Source organism: Agelaius tricolor, unplaced genomic scaffold (assembly GCF_023055355.1).
Source record: "Agelaius tricolor isolate 1412-34295 unplaced genomic scaffold, bAgeTri1.0.p SCAF_3, whole genome shotgun sequence".
Lineage (NCBI taxonomy): Eukaryota > Metazoa > Chordata > Aves > Passeriformes > Icteridae > Agelaius > Agelaius tricolor.
This window is the reverse complement of record NW_027269263.1, coordinates 625558-640616: the sequence shown is the minus strand read 5'-3', so window position 1 is coordinate 640616 and position 15059 is coordinate 625558. Positions and strand designations below refer to the sequence as shown.

The 15059-nt window shown below is 38.8% G+C and overlaps 1 long non-coding RNA gene across 1 annotated transcript; it reads left to right on the top strand.

Moving 5' to 3' along the window:
• Window positions 1–4499: 4499 nt before the first annotated feature.
• Window positions 4500–6436, top strand: LOC139587674 (uncharacterized). Its single transcript, XR_011678452.1, has 2 exons — window positions 4500–5162; window positions 5577–6436. It is a non-coding gene; the product is annotated as an uncharacterized lncRNA (long non-coding RNA).
• Window positions 6437–15059: the final 8623 nt, after the last annotated feature.

Below are 15059 nucleotides of genomic sequence, written 5' to 3'. Positions count from 1 at the left end.
ATATTTTCTGTGGAAATGCATCACTTTTGCCAAGGAGAAAAAAAACCAAAAAACCTTTTTTTTTTTTGTCAAGTCATCCTGAAATCCATGGTTTATTTTAGGTCAGCTGGTTAAACAGCTCAAAGCTGTTGATTGTTTCAGGGCACTACTTAAGACTTGTTTTTTATGACTGCTTATATTTGTTGCTCCAGGCTCCCTTAATCAGCCTTCATCCCTCAGTAGTTCTGGTTGGAGATGGCAGGATAGCAATCTGGGAGCTGTGATGCCTTCAGAGACAAAAAATATCCCACAGAAAATTATGGATAAGAGCACAGCTCCTGTGGGGAAGTGCAAGAGTACCAAGTTTGCAGTTACAGCCTGGGAGGGGTTGGGGGGCTTTGTGTGCAAAATGGAGTTGTGAGAAACACAGTTTCCTTTGGAAAGCATTTATATCCAGTCCATAATTGATAACTATTAATAATTTGATGTTATGTAGAATGAAAATCTTATTCATGGGCCTCCTGTTATCATGTGTAGTTTTTAGCACTTTATTTCTTTTTGCAGAGGTGCTTTTGTGCTCAGCTTTAAGGCTTAAAGAAACCAAAACCACAATAATAATAAATGCTTTTGCCTCTTTTAATTTGAATTTTGAGGGTATTTTTATACAGCCTTTAAAATTCCCTCAAGTCTCATTTTTCAATCCTCTGTCTCAAGGCTTGAAACCTAACCTTGCACTAAGCAAATACAACATCATTAAGTAATTGCTTGTTTTCAGGAACTGTGATTTTAAGGAAAAAAATTACAAGACTTTCACTGGTATATTGAGGACTGGGTGAATAAGGGCTAACAACAGTGGAACTTTGATTTTTGAGCATGACCATAAGCCACTGAATGTTCACAAAAGTGAATAAATAAGCTGCCTAATGTATTCCCCCATGATCTGAATAAAATCCTGATAAACATAATAGACATCCTCCCAGCTTCTTAAACATCTGTCCCAGCATCATGCAATTGGAGCATGGAGGAAACAGAAGGGATGCACTAAGCAAATGTAATTCTTGTGAAACAGGGACATAAGGAGATTGGTAACTGAGCATATCCAGGATTTAATGTTATCTGAGTACCCAGCCCATGCTTATGCAGGCACTAATAACCTCACTTAATTTCTACAATATCACTCATTTGTGGGGGAATTAGAAAAACCTCTCCTTTGCACCCAATAGTGTGCACACACAGGGGCTCTCACTTATTAAAGCCAATTTTACTATTAGAGAACACCCAGAATCTGTGAATTAGCCCCATAATGACAGGAACAGATGTCCCTTGCTGTTGAATGAGCAGCACAAAGCATCAGGGGTGTGCTGTGCAATGCTGCCTCATGCTTTCTGACAGCCAGCTCCACCTCCCTGAAGCCAGCCTGCTTCTTAAAAACCTTTTCCCAGTGTTTGTCTGGCCAGAGGCAGATTGCAGTGGTGACAGAAGGCAGCCCCACTGCAAGTCCTACCCCCTTCCACCCCCTTTCCCCAGGCTGCCAGAAACCCTGGGCAGGCCCTGCTCATTGTAGTCATTCCCCTCCAGGGATGTGTCAGAGAATCAGAGTTAATTCTCCTGAGGCTGCTCTTGGACCAAGCCACATACAGACCTAATCCTAATTACATCATTTTCTCTTGTCAAACATCATTTTTGCTGGGGCAATATGTTATTTATGTCTCACAAGAAGGGGATTTTTAATAAGCACTAGGTGAATTTAAGGCAGAGTTGTGGAAGGACTCTTGTTCCCACAACTGTGATGCCAGAAAAATCACATGAAGGTTTGTACAGGAAGGGTGAAAGGTTTGACCAGATCTATTTTACTGTGATTCCAAAGAGAAAAGTGAAAACATGTTGTCAAGGGAATAAAGGGGGAACAGTTTACAGGTTCTAGGGCAGATATTGCTGCTGCTTTGGTGCTGGGAACCATCCTGTGGCTTTTGTGAACTCAATTAATGAGCAAGATAGGCTTGGGAGGGTTGAAATGTGATGTATAATATAGGCTTGCACTGTTGGCTGCACATCACTAAAAATGTGCAAAGGGTGAGTTGATAGCTGGGAAAGTATCTGGGATAACCTGGTGGAAAATCAGCCCTGCAGGTGAGGTTCTTCAGCATCCTCAACACCTGTGGAATGCTGCTGCAGAAGGATATTTCTATTTTTCCCCCTTCCTCACAGCTTCACAGCAGAAAGTGTACAGGAAAATTACCCCCAAATATCATGTGACAGTTTGGTACTGGGCAGCTTTTAATTAAGAGGTGTTGGGGTGTGAGAGTTTCCAAGAGATGGAACTGTCATTCCCAATCTGTTCACACAATTACATGGATATGGATAGTCTCATAATCCAGATCTACCTTTTGTGAGCAAGCCAGGGTCAAATTGCTTCCCTGATGCCCTGAAAAAGGGCGTAATTTTTTTTTCAGGGTGGCCTTTGCAGCACTATGACATGTGATGGGAGGTGCTTGAGGTTTGCTGGCCATACAGACCCTGTCCCCCTTCTTGTTGGGTTTAGTGCAAGTGATTTGTGAGGAAATAATTAAATCAAGTGAAAGCATCACGTTCTCTAAAGGAACAGCAGAAAGCCAGCACAGTATTTGCAAACCATATATTCTTGCTGAGCCTCCAGCTTGTTCAGAAGGGCTTTCTGCTCTAATTCATGTGATGTGCTTTGGTGAAATCAAGCAATTCTGTGCCTTAACAAGTGTTCCTATGGACACAAACAGGGTGGCCTTGGATTACATGTGAGTTAAGACACTGAGTTTTTGAGAAACAATAGATTGATTAATTCTGATGCTGTCCATTGAGATTCAAGCTCTGTGATTGGCAGTCATAACTCATAGTCACCATGCCCTCATTTCTTATTTTGGAAAGCTCAATTTCCCCTGCAGATCCTCAGTGCTGAATGGCTGAAACATATCTTTTGATCCCAAGGGAAAATGCAGGCATGGTCTCTGGGATTTAGCCTGCCCAGGGTTAGGTTTTTTGCTGAGGCATGTCATTATAGGGACACTTGTGGCACACCTGTCCTTATCCTTGCTGCTGGGGGAAGAAAACTCAAATTTTCCTGGTGGCACATGAGCGTGCTTGGTGGGTGCACATATAAGATCCTGTCTGCTTTCAAACTGATTTACTCTGGGGACACTGCATCCTTGCAGCATACCTGTCCTTATTCCTGTTGCTGGGGGAAGTAAACCCAATTTTCCCTGGTAGCACACAGGTGTGTGCACATATAAGATTCTGGCTGTTTTAAAGCTCATTTACTTCATAATATATTGCATACACAGTTTGCATTGTAGTGTTGGGAAGACACATGAGCCTCCAGCCTGCTGAGACTGCTACCAAACCAGGTTCTGCATTTAATTTTCCTGGAGCCACTCTGGTCCCTCAGCATCGCTCCCTGTGAGCTCCGGCGGGCGGGATAATCCCAGCCCTTTTTGAGCGTTATTTTTACACACTTTTAGGACAAACACCGATCAATTCCCCGTGTTTTGCGGGCAGTTTCAGGGGGTTTTCCACGGTCCGGGTGCCGTGTTCCAGGCGGCCCCACGAGAGGGCAGCCGGGACCCGCCGCTCCCGAGCGCTCCTCTCCTTGTCCCGGCTCGCTCCGAGGGACTGACCGGCTCCAGCTGCTTCATCCCGTCCCGGGGAACATCCCATCCTTCCCCGGGTGAGGATGCGCTGTTTGCATGCCCACCTGCATCTTTGGCTGCTAAAATCCGCCGTTGGTTCGTAGGAGACCAAAATTGGACAGGCTGCCCTACAGCAGCAGCTTGTTCTTGTGCGTGTCACAGCCCAAGGGCAGCAGCTCTCCTGTAAAGCCGGGAAAGCCAGGAAACTCAGAGGAATATTCCAACTTGCTAAGGCTAAAATAGGAAAAAAGCTGAGTCCCTTTGAATTTCTAAATTTAAATTGTGTTTATTTTCAATTCATCAGGCAAAGTTTAAAGATTTGCCTGATGGTTCTGTCACACGCGCTGTTGGTTATGGCAGTCACTCTGTAACTTTGAGGTTGGGTAATACATTTTCAAAATATACATACAAATTATAGATCCAGACATCTCTCATGAGAAGCTGTGTATCAAGTGATTCTAGTCCTCTACTTTTGGTTTGTTATTTGTTTTTCTTTTCTCCTCTATCTGTGGTTGAAAAGCACAACTGCTGGGAGCAGAAAGAAGTCAGAAAGATTCACCAGATTGGAATATGCAAGATCCCTGTAATTTCTTTGGAAGGGGTTGATGAAACCTCAGAGGAGCTGCCTAAAGGCTACAATCTTCATTAGCCATCAATCTGCTGTCAAAGTGTCACAGAAAGAAATGCCTGGATGAGGAGTCATAGAATGATTTGGGTTGAAAGATATCTTAAAGATCATCCAGTTCCAGCCCCCTGCCATGGGGGGCATAAAAACTTAATCCCCTTAATCCCCATAAAAACTCACTTAACTTGAGTGGGGTTTTGTTTGTTTGTTTGGTTTTTGGTTTTTTGCGGTTTTTTTGTTAGGGTTGGAATTAAATGTGTGAGATGGTATTTTTTGTTTGGATTTAGATGTTTATTAGTTCTTATTTACATTACAGTTTTACAAACTATGAGTTTTATAGTATTGCTTTAAATAAGTTAAAAATGGCGATGTATATTTTTCTTTATAAGGTTTTTTAAGTTGTTTAATTAAGAAATGATGCAAATTATTTTTATTTTTAGCTTAATAATTAACTGCTTGGGGTTTGTAATGTGGATTTTTTATTTAATTACATAATAATACTTAAATTTATGAAGAAGAAGTTGAAGAAGAAAAGGATTAGTTTTTGTTTTAAAAACTCTTCTCCTTCTCCCAGCTCTCACCATCTTCCCAGGACTGGTGCTCCAGCCCTCTGATCCTTCCTTTTTGTCTCAAAATAGAATTTTACAACAGGAAGATTTTCTTCTTTAATATTGTTACTGGTTTTTGGGAATTTTTGGGGGGTTTTTGTTGTTTTTCTTGTTGTGCTTTTTTGTTTGGTTGGATTTGGGTTTGTTTTTTATTTTTTCCCCACAGGGAATGTTTTTTGGATGGCTTACCTGGCCAAGATGAATGTCAAACCTGAGCACTGTAATGTGTTAGCAATGAGGAGAATCTAAGATACTTTTTGTCTCAACAAAGGAGCAAGTCATACATCATGAGTAAGACACCTGTTGCTTTTTCTGATTTTTTTTTTCTTTTGCTTGAAGTTTTTGAAAAAAACTGACAGTGACTTTAAAGCTTTGGGGGACTTTGTAACTTCAGAAAGAGGAAGGTAAACTTTGAGGCTATGATAAGGCTGCAGAAACACAGCAGAGAGTTTAAAACATTAGATATATTCACTGAAGGCAAGATTGACACTAAATTTTCTATGCTTTTCCTGTGAGTTTTCTGAGTAAAGCCTGTCTTTCTTTGTGTTCTGTAGTTATTTGGGCAACACCAGAGGAAACCCAGCAGGGCTGGGATTCTTTGTGATCCTGTAATAAGCAAAATCAATTGCAAAACATGGGATGTTTCCAAAACTGGCACCTCCTCCCTCCCCTGACCAGGTTATTTTCTTCTGTTTGTTTCTTCAGGGAAATTTATTAGCCCATGCTTTTGCCATGGCATGCTGTCACTGTGGAAATTACTGGGATTTCATATACCTGAAGATTACGGCTTTGGATAAAGAGGAAATAGTCTGCCAAGCAAACAGAACCTTTTGTGTTGGAAACAGATGAGAGCAACGTGAGCTGAGGATGCAGAATCTGATTTGTGGTGGGAATTTTCCCAGAACTCAGGATATGGTCTCCAGGTCTGTTCCTGACCCAGTCCTAAGGATGATGGATATGGCAGGCTGTGCCACAGTCATCTATTGTCTGCAAGTTTATTTAGAGGGAAAGAAAGGAAGTGAAACAGATATAAGTGATATCTGTCATTTTCATTTGAAAAGGAAAAATATTTGAGATTACTGAGATTTGATTTCTTACATGAATTGCTGTTTTACCTTCTATACACTCCTTTGGCTTTTTTTCCCCACCTCCTTAGCTGAAAGTCTCTAGCAATTTTGTCAGAAGAAAAACTTTGAAAGAATTACAGAAGTGTTCACATCTGCATGCAAGTAAAGGTGATGAGAATCAGTTGGCATGGAAATTAAGAAAACATGTCATCTGGAATAAATGCAAATATCTAGTTTAAATGCCAACCTTAACTATTTTGCTACTGATCAAAAAATGAAAGAAAACTCTGATGCTCAATGGAGGAAGGAGGAAAATTTGTATTTTTATCTTATCTTTGTGAAGCCAGTGAAAAATACCTGAGTGGATAGCTTCCCTGAGGTTTTTTTTTTTATGTTTCTTTATGGAGAATGGAGGAAGAGAAAGGAAAAATACTAGAGGAGAATGGTGTATCCTTTGGACTGAATAATTAGTGGTTGACACCAAGAATCTGAACACAACATCCAAGCTAAACAGAGAGGCCAAAACCCTGACTCTCCTAAATTCTGCTGAGAGTTTAGGGTACAGAAAGTAGACCTTTCTCTCAGCTGAGTTTGAATACCAGAACACAGAAACAAAATTCACATATTTAGCTGCAGCAGCACCTTAAGTGGGTGGATTGAAGGAAAAGATGGACTTGAATGATAAAAACTCTTTAACAAGCTGGGAAGATAAAGTATGTTATATTTCTTCTGAGATATTCCCAAATATCTTAGAAGATATTCAAGTTACCATTGCCTGGACAAGGCACTGGGGTAAAAAGCTTGGAGATGAGAAGATCTCAGCCATGATTCATGCTTTGTAGTACAGTGCAAGAATTAAAATAATTATGGTTCTGGAAAAGAAATAAGCCCAAATAATGATTTTAATGCCCTTATTAAGCTTTGTTTTATGATATACCTCTCTACAATGGTTTTGGTTGCCCCCTGGGTTGCTATTTTGTTAATTAGTCATAGTTTAGTTGGTTTTTGCTGTTGTTATTATTATTATTGTGGTTGCAAAACTTTGAAATATAACACAGTGAAGACTAATGAACTGTTGTGAATAAGATATGAAGGTTACTTGGTTTAAATCATATTTGGAAGAGTGAGTTTGGCTCATGAGCTACTATGACCCGGATTTTCACTAGATAGGGTTTATTTTAAGGTAACATGAGAACTAAATGTTTTCTTTAATGCTGGCAAGATATTTGTTTTAATTTGCAAGAACCACCTCATTGCACTTTGAGAGAAAACTTTCTTCATTATGATCAAGATTTTTTTTATTTTTAAAATTTATATATATGCAATAACCATGTGTGTTTATGTGCATTTAGAAGTTAAAATATTATTTCTATTGTGAAAATTGGATTTGTTAAAAACCAAAAAAGTTCCAGTAGGCCATGAAAAAACAGTGTCCAGTAAAGAGTATCAAATACACATCAAGGACATGTTCTTGGATGAACTTTTCATGTGCTGCTCGTTGATCTTATGTTGTGAAAAGTTCTGACAATTTGCGAAGCAGAGAAAAGATGAATTTCCTGTAGTCCTATGAGGTATCATGGACCACAGCAGTTCCTCTAAATACAGCTGAACCTGTTGGTGCCTTGTGGTTACTGTGACTTAAAAAGGAGAAAATAGAGATGGCAGATCTTTGTGCACAGTCCTTAGGCTGTTGTATGAAGAGAGAATTATTTATGAGAACATGCTGTGTCACTGAAGTTATCAGAGGTCTTTGTTAGAAGCTGGGTTTGGTTTGTTTGTCTTTTTTTTTTATTATTCCTTTTTTTTTCTAAAATGCTGCCAGGAAAGGAGATGTTCTGGTACATGGATAATGAGGCATTGCATCAAAATTATTTCTTAGGCATAAGTAGTTACAATTAATATTGCCAAGAGTGGTGAGTTATCTGGAACACTTGATTTTTAAAACAACACCTTTTCCCACACACCCAGAGCTGTACTCAAGAAAAATGCTGTGATCCCACTTGTCCGTTTTACAAAAACCCCAGAATTCTGCCCTGAGTTTCCCATACTTCAGATTAGGATTTAGGAGCTTGCACAGCCTGCACTGCAAAGCATCTGCAAAGAAAGAAGGATAAAGAACAGAAACCTGCAGCTGCCTATTCCAATGAGCACTTTGTTTGTCTTTCCTGACCAGTGAGTAAAGTGTAAACTTCTGAGTTTTGTAAGAATGTATAAAGAGTATGCATGCTGTAATAAAAAACAGTTTCAAGCCTTCTGGAAATGAAGTGTGGCTTTGCATTGTCTCCATCTCAACTCTGACAATCAGGATCTGGGGAGAGATGGGCAGCAGAATCAGGTCAATCACTGGCATTTTTAGCAGTGGAACCTAAAGGGCTTTTGAGGCACAATTCCCTTTTTTTGGGTCTGCAGCTGGCTTGGCTTGGTCTCAGCTGGAAAATATAGGGATGGCTCTCATGTTATGACTTGTCCTTGGAAGAAATGATTTTAAAAATAAGTCAAGGTATGATAAGTTCAGAATCATTATTTTGTAATAGAGTTCACATAGATGCTTGGCTTACATTTTATCTCATGGTAGTTTGGGATATAGATGAAATTAGATAGTGTGGAGGCAGGTTTGCTGTGCAGTAAGGATGTCCATATGCTGAGTTACAGCCAAGCTATTAGTTACAGCCATTTCCTAATATTAGACAAACTCTTCCAGACCTTCTCTCCTGAGACTGGCAAAGCACACAGGTCACCAGAGCTGTCCATTAGCCCCTTTCATTATTAATTTCTGGTGCTACTAAAAATGTTTTCTTTTTTCATCATGAATTGAATGTGATGAGCTGAAAGCCATGATGAAACACACGGTCTGAATCTTCAAGCTGCTCACACACCCACTGAGGAAGAAGAATTCCTTTTAGTGCAACCTGTGTGGGTAACATTCATCCTGAAAATGGCACAGCAGAAGTTCAGGTAGATAAAGAACTTGTTTATACTGTAGGTCTAAAACACATGAGGAATTGAAGGTTGTAATGTGATCACAGGTAACTGTAGCTGATGGGAAAACCATTTACTTTTACATGGCAGCCCAGAGTGTCTATCAGAGAAAAAGATTGTGGTCTTTTTCTCATCAGAAATATTGAAACACATCAGAACAAACATTTTGTGTTGCTCCTAAACACCTTCGAAAATTGTTTTGAAGAGCAAGATAGGAGAGAGGAAATCTCTTTTTCTGTTTCTTTTTTCAAGGAAAACAAAGCCTAAAGATAAAGAGATTTTTCATTTTCTCTTTCCCTACTAGTTTCTATTTCAGACTTTGGCTTTTTTTCAGCCCTTCCTTTAAAAAAGAAGGACAAGTGAGTGGAAAGGAATAAAATATCATAAATACCATGTGAAAAATTGTAGGGTTTGCCTTTCTGCAAAATGTGTTTGAAGAACATTTTCAAAGGAAATACAGTGGTATAATTTTCTTTTGACCTGTGGTCTCAAATGATGTTGAATGTTGAATTCTTTGTTAATAAAATTGGAAGAATTAATCAAAATAGCTTTGCCTCATGCAACGTGTGGAAGTCACACATTTCATCTTGTCAATTTTTCAGTTCTTCTAGCAGCTTGCTATGTGAGATTTTGTGTATATGCAAAATTTCCTAACTGGTACCTGTAGGTCAAGTGTGTGTAGTGGTTTTTGTGTTTTTGTACAATTATAAAAGTGTCAGATTTGGATACCAAAGTGAGATTCTTCTTACTTGTAGAACTGAAAATATCCTGGGCTGATCCAGTGTACGGGAACCATTTATCTGTGAGTCCTGGAAAATGGCAATGGAGTGATTATCTGTTATTTCCTGTCACACTCACCTTTTTGCTTTAGGATAACAACTTACTGGCAAACATCTTATGAGCAGAGGCTCCACAAAAGTGAACAGTTCCCATTTTCAGGAAGGTCTTTGATTCTTATCTGCTGAACCTAGCAGTTTGATGTTACATCAAGGCAAATGTAACACCAAAATGAATTTTGTTGTGGTAGATAAAGCTGCTTCTGGCTGCAAGGACAAAATTCTATAGGATCTCAAATAGGATTTAGCTGTCCAGAAACCTTTGCATAACTTGGTCTTTAGAGACTGGAATTCATACAAATTCTACACATAATTTTCTCGTTCAGTCTAAAATGCCTTGAGATCTTGATCCTTAATAAATTGACATGCATATAGCAGTGAGATTGAGGATGGAAATAAAGTCACAACAAGTAAAATAATCGATACTACAGCATGAGAGAGAAGAGGTGAAGTTTCTGGCTGTATGAAAAAATGGGTTTTGATAAGGGAGCTCAAGAATGTCTTAGGGAGGGTATCTTACATGCTGAGAATAGCAACTAAAGACCTATATTTAGGAACCCAACAGATTCCTGAGATGTAGCTCAGTAATTATTTTGCATGTTATTGCATGGTCAGAGTTTTAAAAATGCATCTGATATTGGATGCTAGAAATGCCAGCTGTCATGCTGCAATAATAACTGTAATTAATTGTCAGTGCTGTTTCCCTACTGACCTCAGAGCACTTTGTGAAGACAACCAGTGTTGCTGTCCTGACTGGGAAAATGTCCTTTTTTAAAGGAAGACAGGTTCTGCAGCTTTTTGCTGTAGTACTTAACCTGCACAGTTTGATTTCAGCTTTTTGTTCTGAACTTTCTGCAGAACTTTTTCTGCCCATCTCTCCTTACCCTCTCCTGAGTGAATTCAGCCCTTTTTGACCCTCAGTGCCATTTTATCTGCTTCTCAGCTCTGTGATTAGGATACTTTTACAGTATCCAGGCTTTAGGAATGCAGAGTCTGATGTCTGTGGTCAGACAAGCAATGTTTAGGCCTGGGTAAATATCCTGGCACAGACTGGGAGTGCTTTCCTAATTTCCATCTGGGAGGATGAAATGGGATGAAAGGAGAAGAATTGGTGAAGTTAACTGTGGAGAGTGACACATATCTCTGATGTTGAAATGTTGAATTCTTTATTCATAAAATTGGAAGAATTAATCAAAATAGCTTTGCTTCATGCAACATGTGGAAGTCACACATTTCATCCTGTCAATTTTTCAGTTCTTCTAGTAGCTTGCTATGTGAAGCTTTGTGTATATGCATAATTTCAGAACCTACTGTCATTTTTATCAGCTGGTGAGTGTTTAAAATGAAAAAAAGGAGTGATTATCTATAGAATCAGAACCATCAGAAGTGGAGCATTTAAGTGGATCTGTATAAAAATTATAGAATACTTATGTTAACATAATTTGCTCCTGTCAGAGTTTAATTTTTTTCTTTTATAATGAAATGAAGATAGTATAAATACTTTTCCTTCTGTCCAATGAAATTCAACACAGTCTAATTTCACAGGTGTTTTTTGACCATTAAATACAATTAAATACAATTTATGAGGATTTTGAAGAGGAATTTTCCCCTCAGCTGTGATTTCTCAGCCTGGGTGGACTAGTTAGTCTCTGGAAGTGTTCAGGAGTCTACCTGGAAGATCAAAACAATCAATCTTTTTATACTGCTTGACATCCCAAAACTTGCCCCTCAAGGTGGGCTTTTCTTCAGTTATGATGGGAACTCCTCTGTTCCTCAATATCATATATTGAGGATTTATTGCCATCATTTTGCCTGTTATTTTTGTGGTTAACAGTGTTTATAGCTGCCTCAGTGCCCACCTCTTTGCTCTCCAGAATAACCTGCCCTTTCAATTCACTTTCTTGATACTGTACAAGACCTTTCCAGTAGAATAACTGGCCTGTTTAGGACCTAGGCACAAAATTCATCATGATGTTTTGGTTCAAAGCAGGTGCTGGTTTTCAGTGCTACCTCTCCGGCTCAGCACACACATCCTGTTAATTTACAAAATTTAAATATTTGTACTGCATACTGTTAATTTTTTTAATTGATTAAGGACACAGGTGAGGTACAAATGCTGTCAAAACCTTTTCATTAATCCTCTCCTGTTTGGCACCACCTGTTCTTTTGGTGTATTTAGCATTTCTGAAAAGTGTCAGATAAGTGGTATGGAGTTTTCCAGATGCTCCCAAACCCTCCTGACAATGTTTTTCCCAGCTCCTATTGCAGAGTTTGCTTGCTGAATGGCTTGTTTATAGGGAAGAGGTTTGGGAGCAAGGCAAAAGGAGACCTGGATTTTCTCAGCTGAGACTCCAGATTAAGCTAAAGTGAATTCTAACAGAAATAATTATTACCATAATCTCCAATTGTTAAATAGTGGTCTGAGAGAGATCTATCTTCAAGCAAACCATTGAATCCACTTTGAAAAATCAATAATTCTTACAAAAATTTACGAAAAACATCTCAGTTTTGTAGTTTGAAGTGATAAATAGGTCAGGAAACAGAATCTTATGAGGTTGTGTGACATAATATATTGATCCAACCTCAGAGGAATTTGTACTGGCCGGAAAGCAACAGCCAATTTCAGTCTGGGCAAAGAAGAACATTTACTAGGATTAGGAGAATACACAAATGGGGGGAAAAGACTGTATTTCTGGAGCAGATTTGATGCCAAGTATTTATTCAGAGTTTTCTTTAAAATTTCAGAGCACTATCAAATTACTCCTCAATTCCAATTTGGATAGCTGTTATTCCTGGTGGACAGCACAGTTTAGAAGCCATGATGTGTAGTGAAAGAGCATTTGTGATAAGTTTGCCCCAGTTCCTAGCAGCATTCTGGACACCCAAGATTTTATATAAACCAGGTGAGGTTTAATCATCTCTTTGCAGATGTAACTGTCCTGGTTTGCTCTTCTAAAATCCCATTAATTTCTTGTCTGGAGCTCTATCAAATGACAACCTTTAAGCTTCTTTTGCCATAAAGCATGTGCCCAATGCACTGGAATAAATTCCATGTAGATTTTACCTACAATGTTTGGGCTTGTGGTTTGTAGGAAACTTCTTTGTAACAAGTACTTCTATTTTCAAGATGTTGGTACTTCAATTAAAAAGAGAAGAGTTAGCTGTAGCTTCAATTTATTAGGTATCACACATTTCACATCTGACTTCATGGAGGAACTGTTAAAACATCTGAAATAACATTTTGGAAATAATCTTCACAATAATAAAATTATTTTGGAAATAATTTCACAAATAATATTTGCAAAATTTAGCCATTTTATGCAAAAACACGTTTTATACTTTGAAGAAAGAACCTGCAGGTATTTTTCCAGGGGCACAAGCACGGGTTTGAATAGAGGCATTGGTTGAAGTTTGAACTTTAAAATCCTGTCCTTACATGCATTTCTCCATGTCACAGAAATCCAAAGGCCCTGTTTTTCACGGGCCCTGTGTTGTGGTAACTGTTGTTAAAATTGACTTTTGAATAACAACTGTTGTATGCCTGATTTTATGAAGTTCATGTTCTCATAGCTGGCAAAGAAAGTTACTAGACTAGACTTCTGCAGCTAAAAATTAACTCCAGCTCTATCTGAGGTTTGTGTGGAGTGAATAAAGCCATATATTCATTAAATTTCCCTTACTTACATTGTAAATGGAGTTATAGGGATTGACTGCAATGGTCACTGAAAGCAACTAAAGAGAATATTTGTGGGAAGGAAATTTTAAGCTCATAATGATGACTGTTTGGTCTGGAAAACTGGTTCTGGAAAACTGATTGAATCCTGCTCATAGGAAAAAATGGAGTGTGGGACCTATATGTAAGTGCAGTGAGGGTGGTTATGAAAAATTGAATGCTACAATAGACTTAGAGCAGAATTTTGTGCTGAGAGTCATGGAAGTGCCTCTTGGTTGGGTGAAACATCTCTTTTTTTCTTTGTGTGTGTGAGGTGTTGCTTTTGCTTTGTTTGACTCAAAGTATAAAGGTGAAATAGGACTGCTTATGAAGAGGCTGGCTGGAAAACTGTGCCCACAGTTATGCATCCCATGCTCCTGAAGTCACACTCTGTAGCCATTGCATCTGATTCTTTGGAATTATTTTCTTGGGAGGCTGGTCCCAGAAACTCTAAATTTGTGTGCAGAAGTTTAGTAGATCACAAGTTATTCTAGAAATGATGACAGCATATGTAGTAAGATCTATATTTTCAATCTAAGTACTGTCTGATAAAGAATGCCATTAGATTCCAGCCTATTTCAATTAATATCACATTATAACAACTAGATGCTCCCAGTTAGGAATGTGATTTTCCTGCACTGGGTGCTGTCACAAAATACAACTCAAGATCCCTGCCAGAAGCATTTTAAAAACTTCCAGCCTGGAGCTCTGTATTTTGCTCAAATGTTATTGAAGTTTCTGTATCCTTTCACTAAGTTCTGCTTTCAGAATTGGAAGAAGCCTAACTGATACCTAGGCTTCATGTTTGTCTCTCACTGGCTTGCAAGAACACAGAGTTCTGGAAAATATATTGTAAATTCAGTCACTGCTTGCACTGTTCTGTTCCAGCCCTCAATGCTTCCTGTGATTTCCAAGCAGCAATTGGATTTTGTTTTCCAGAAGTACATGCAAATTAATTTTAAGTACCTATGGGAAATTAAAATAACATTTCTGCAAAACTTGTATTTGCAAAGTTATTTGAACATTTGAAATTACTTGGTCTACTGAGGAAGATTCAGACCAACTGTTCAATTACACAGCAGTGGGGTTTGTTCTGTCTGAGAACATCTCAGGGATGCTTTGTATGAGCTGTTTGCAGAACCTCACTGCTTCAGGGACTGCACCAGCACAAAAAGGCTGTACTTGGTCATATGTTTACAGGAACACAGAGCAGAGATTTTTTTTTTTTTCCCAGGACTAGAATCCTGCACTGTAACTGGCAATTCTCGTGGAGCCCTTGAGCTCGAGGTACAGGGAGATAAAATGCCTGTGTGCAAACAAACAAATGCTCACTCTACTCTCCAATGCTGTGAATGGCTGTGGAAACCTCTCCCTGTGCTTACAGACAAAGGTAGCCTGATAGGTGCTGTTCTCTGATGTGAAGAACTTGGTAGAAAATGGTAACTATTAGAGAAGTGTTTGTTCAGCATGCACACAAAATTTTGAGGGATCCTTGAAAAGGAACACACCTTTTGGAATACCTAAGAGAAGAGAAGCACTCTGAAGTGCTTTCAGAGAAGTATCTTTTATGAATACATGACAAAAAGGTATGCAA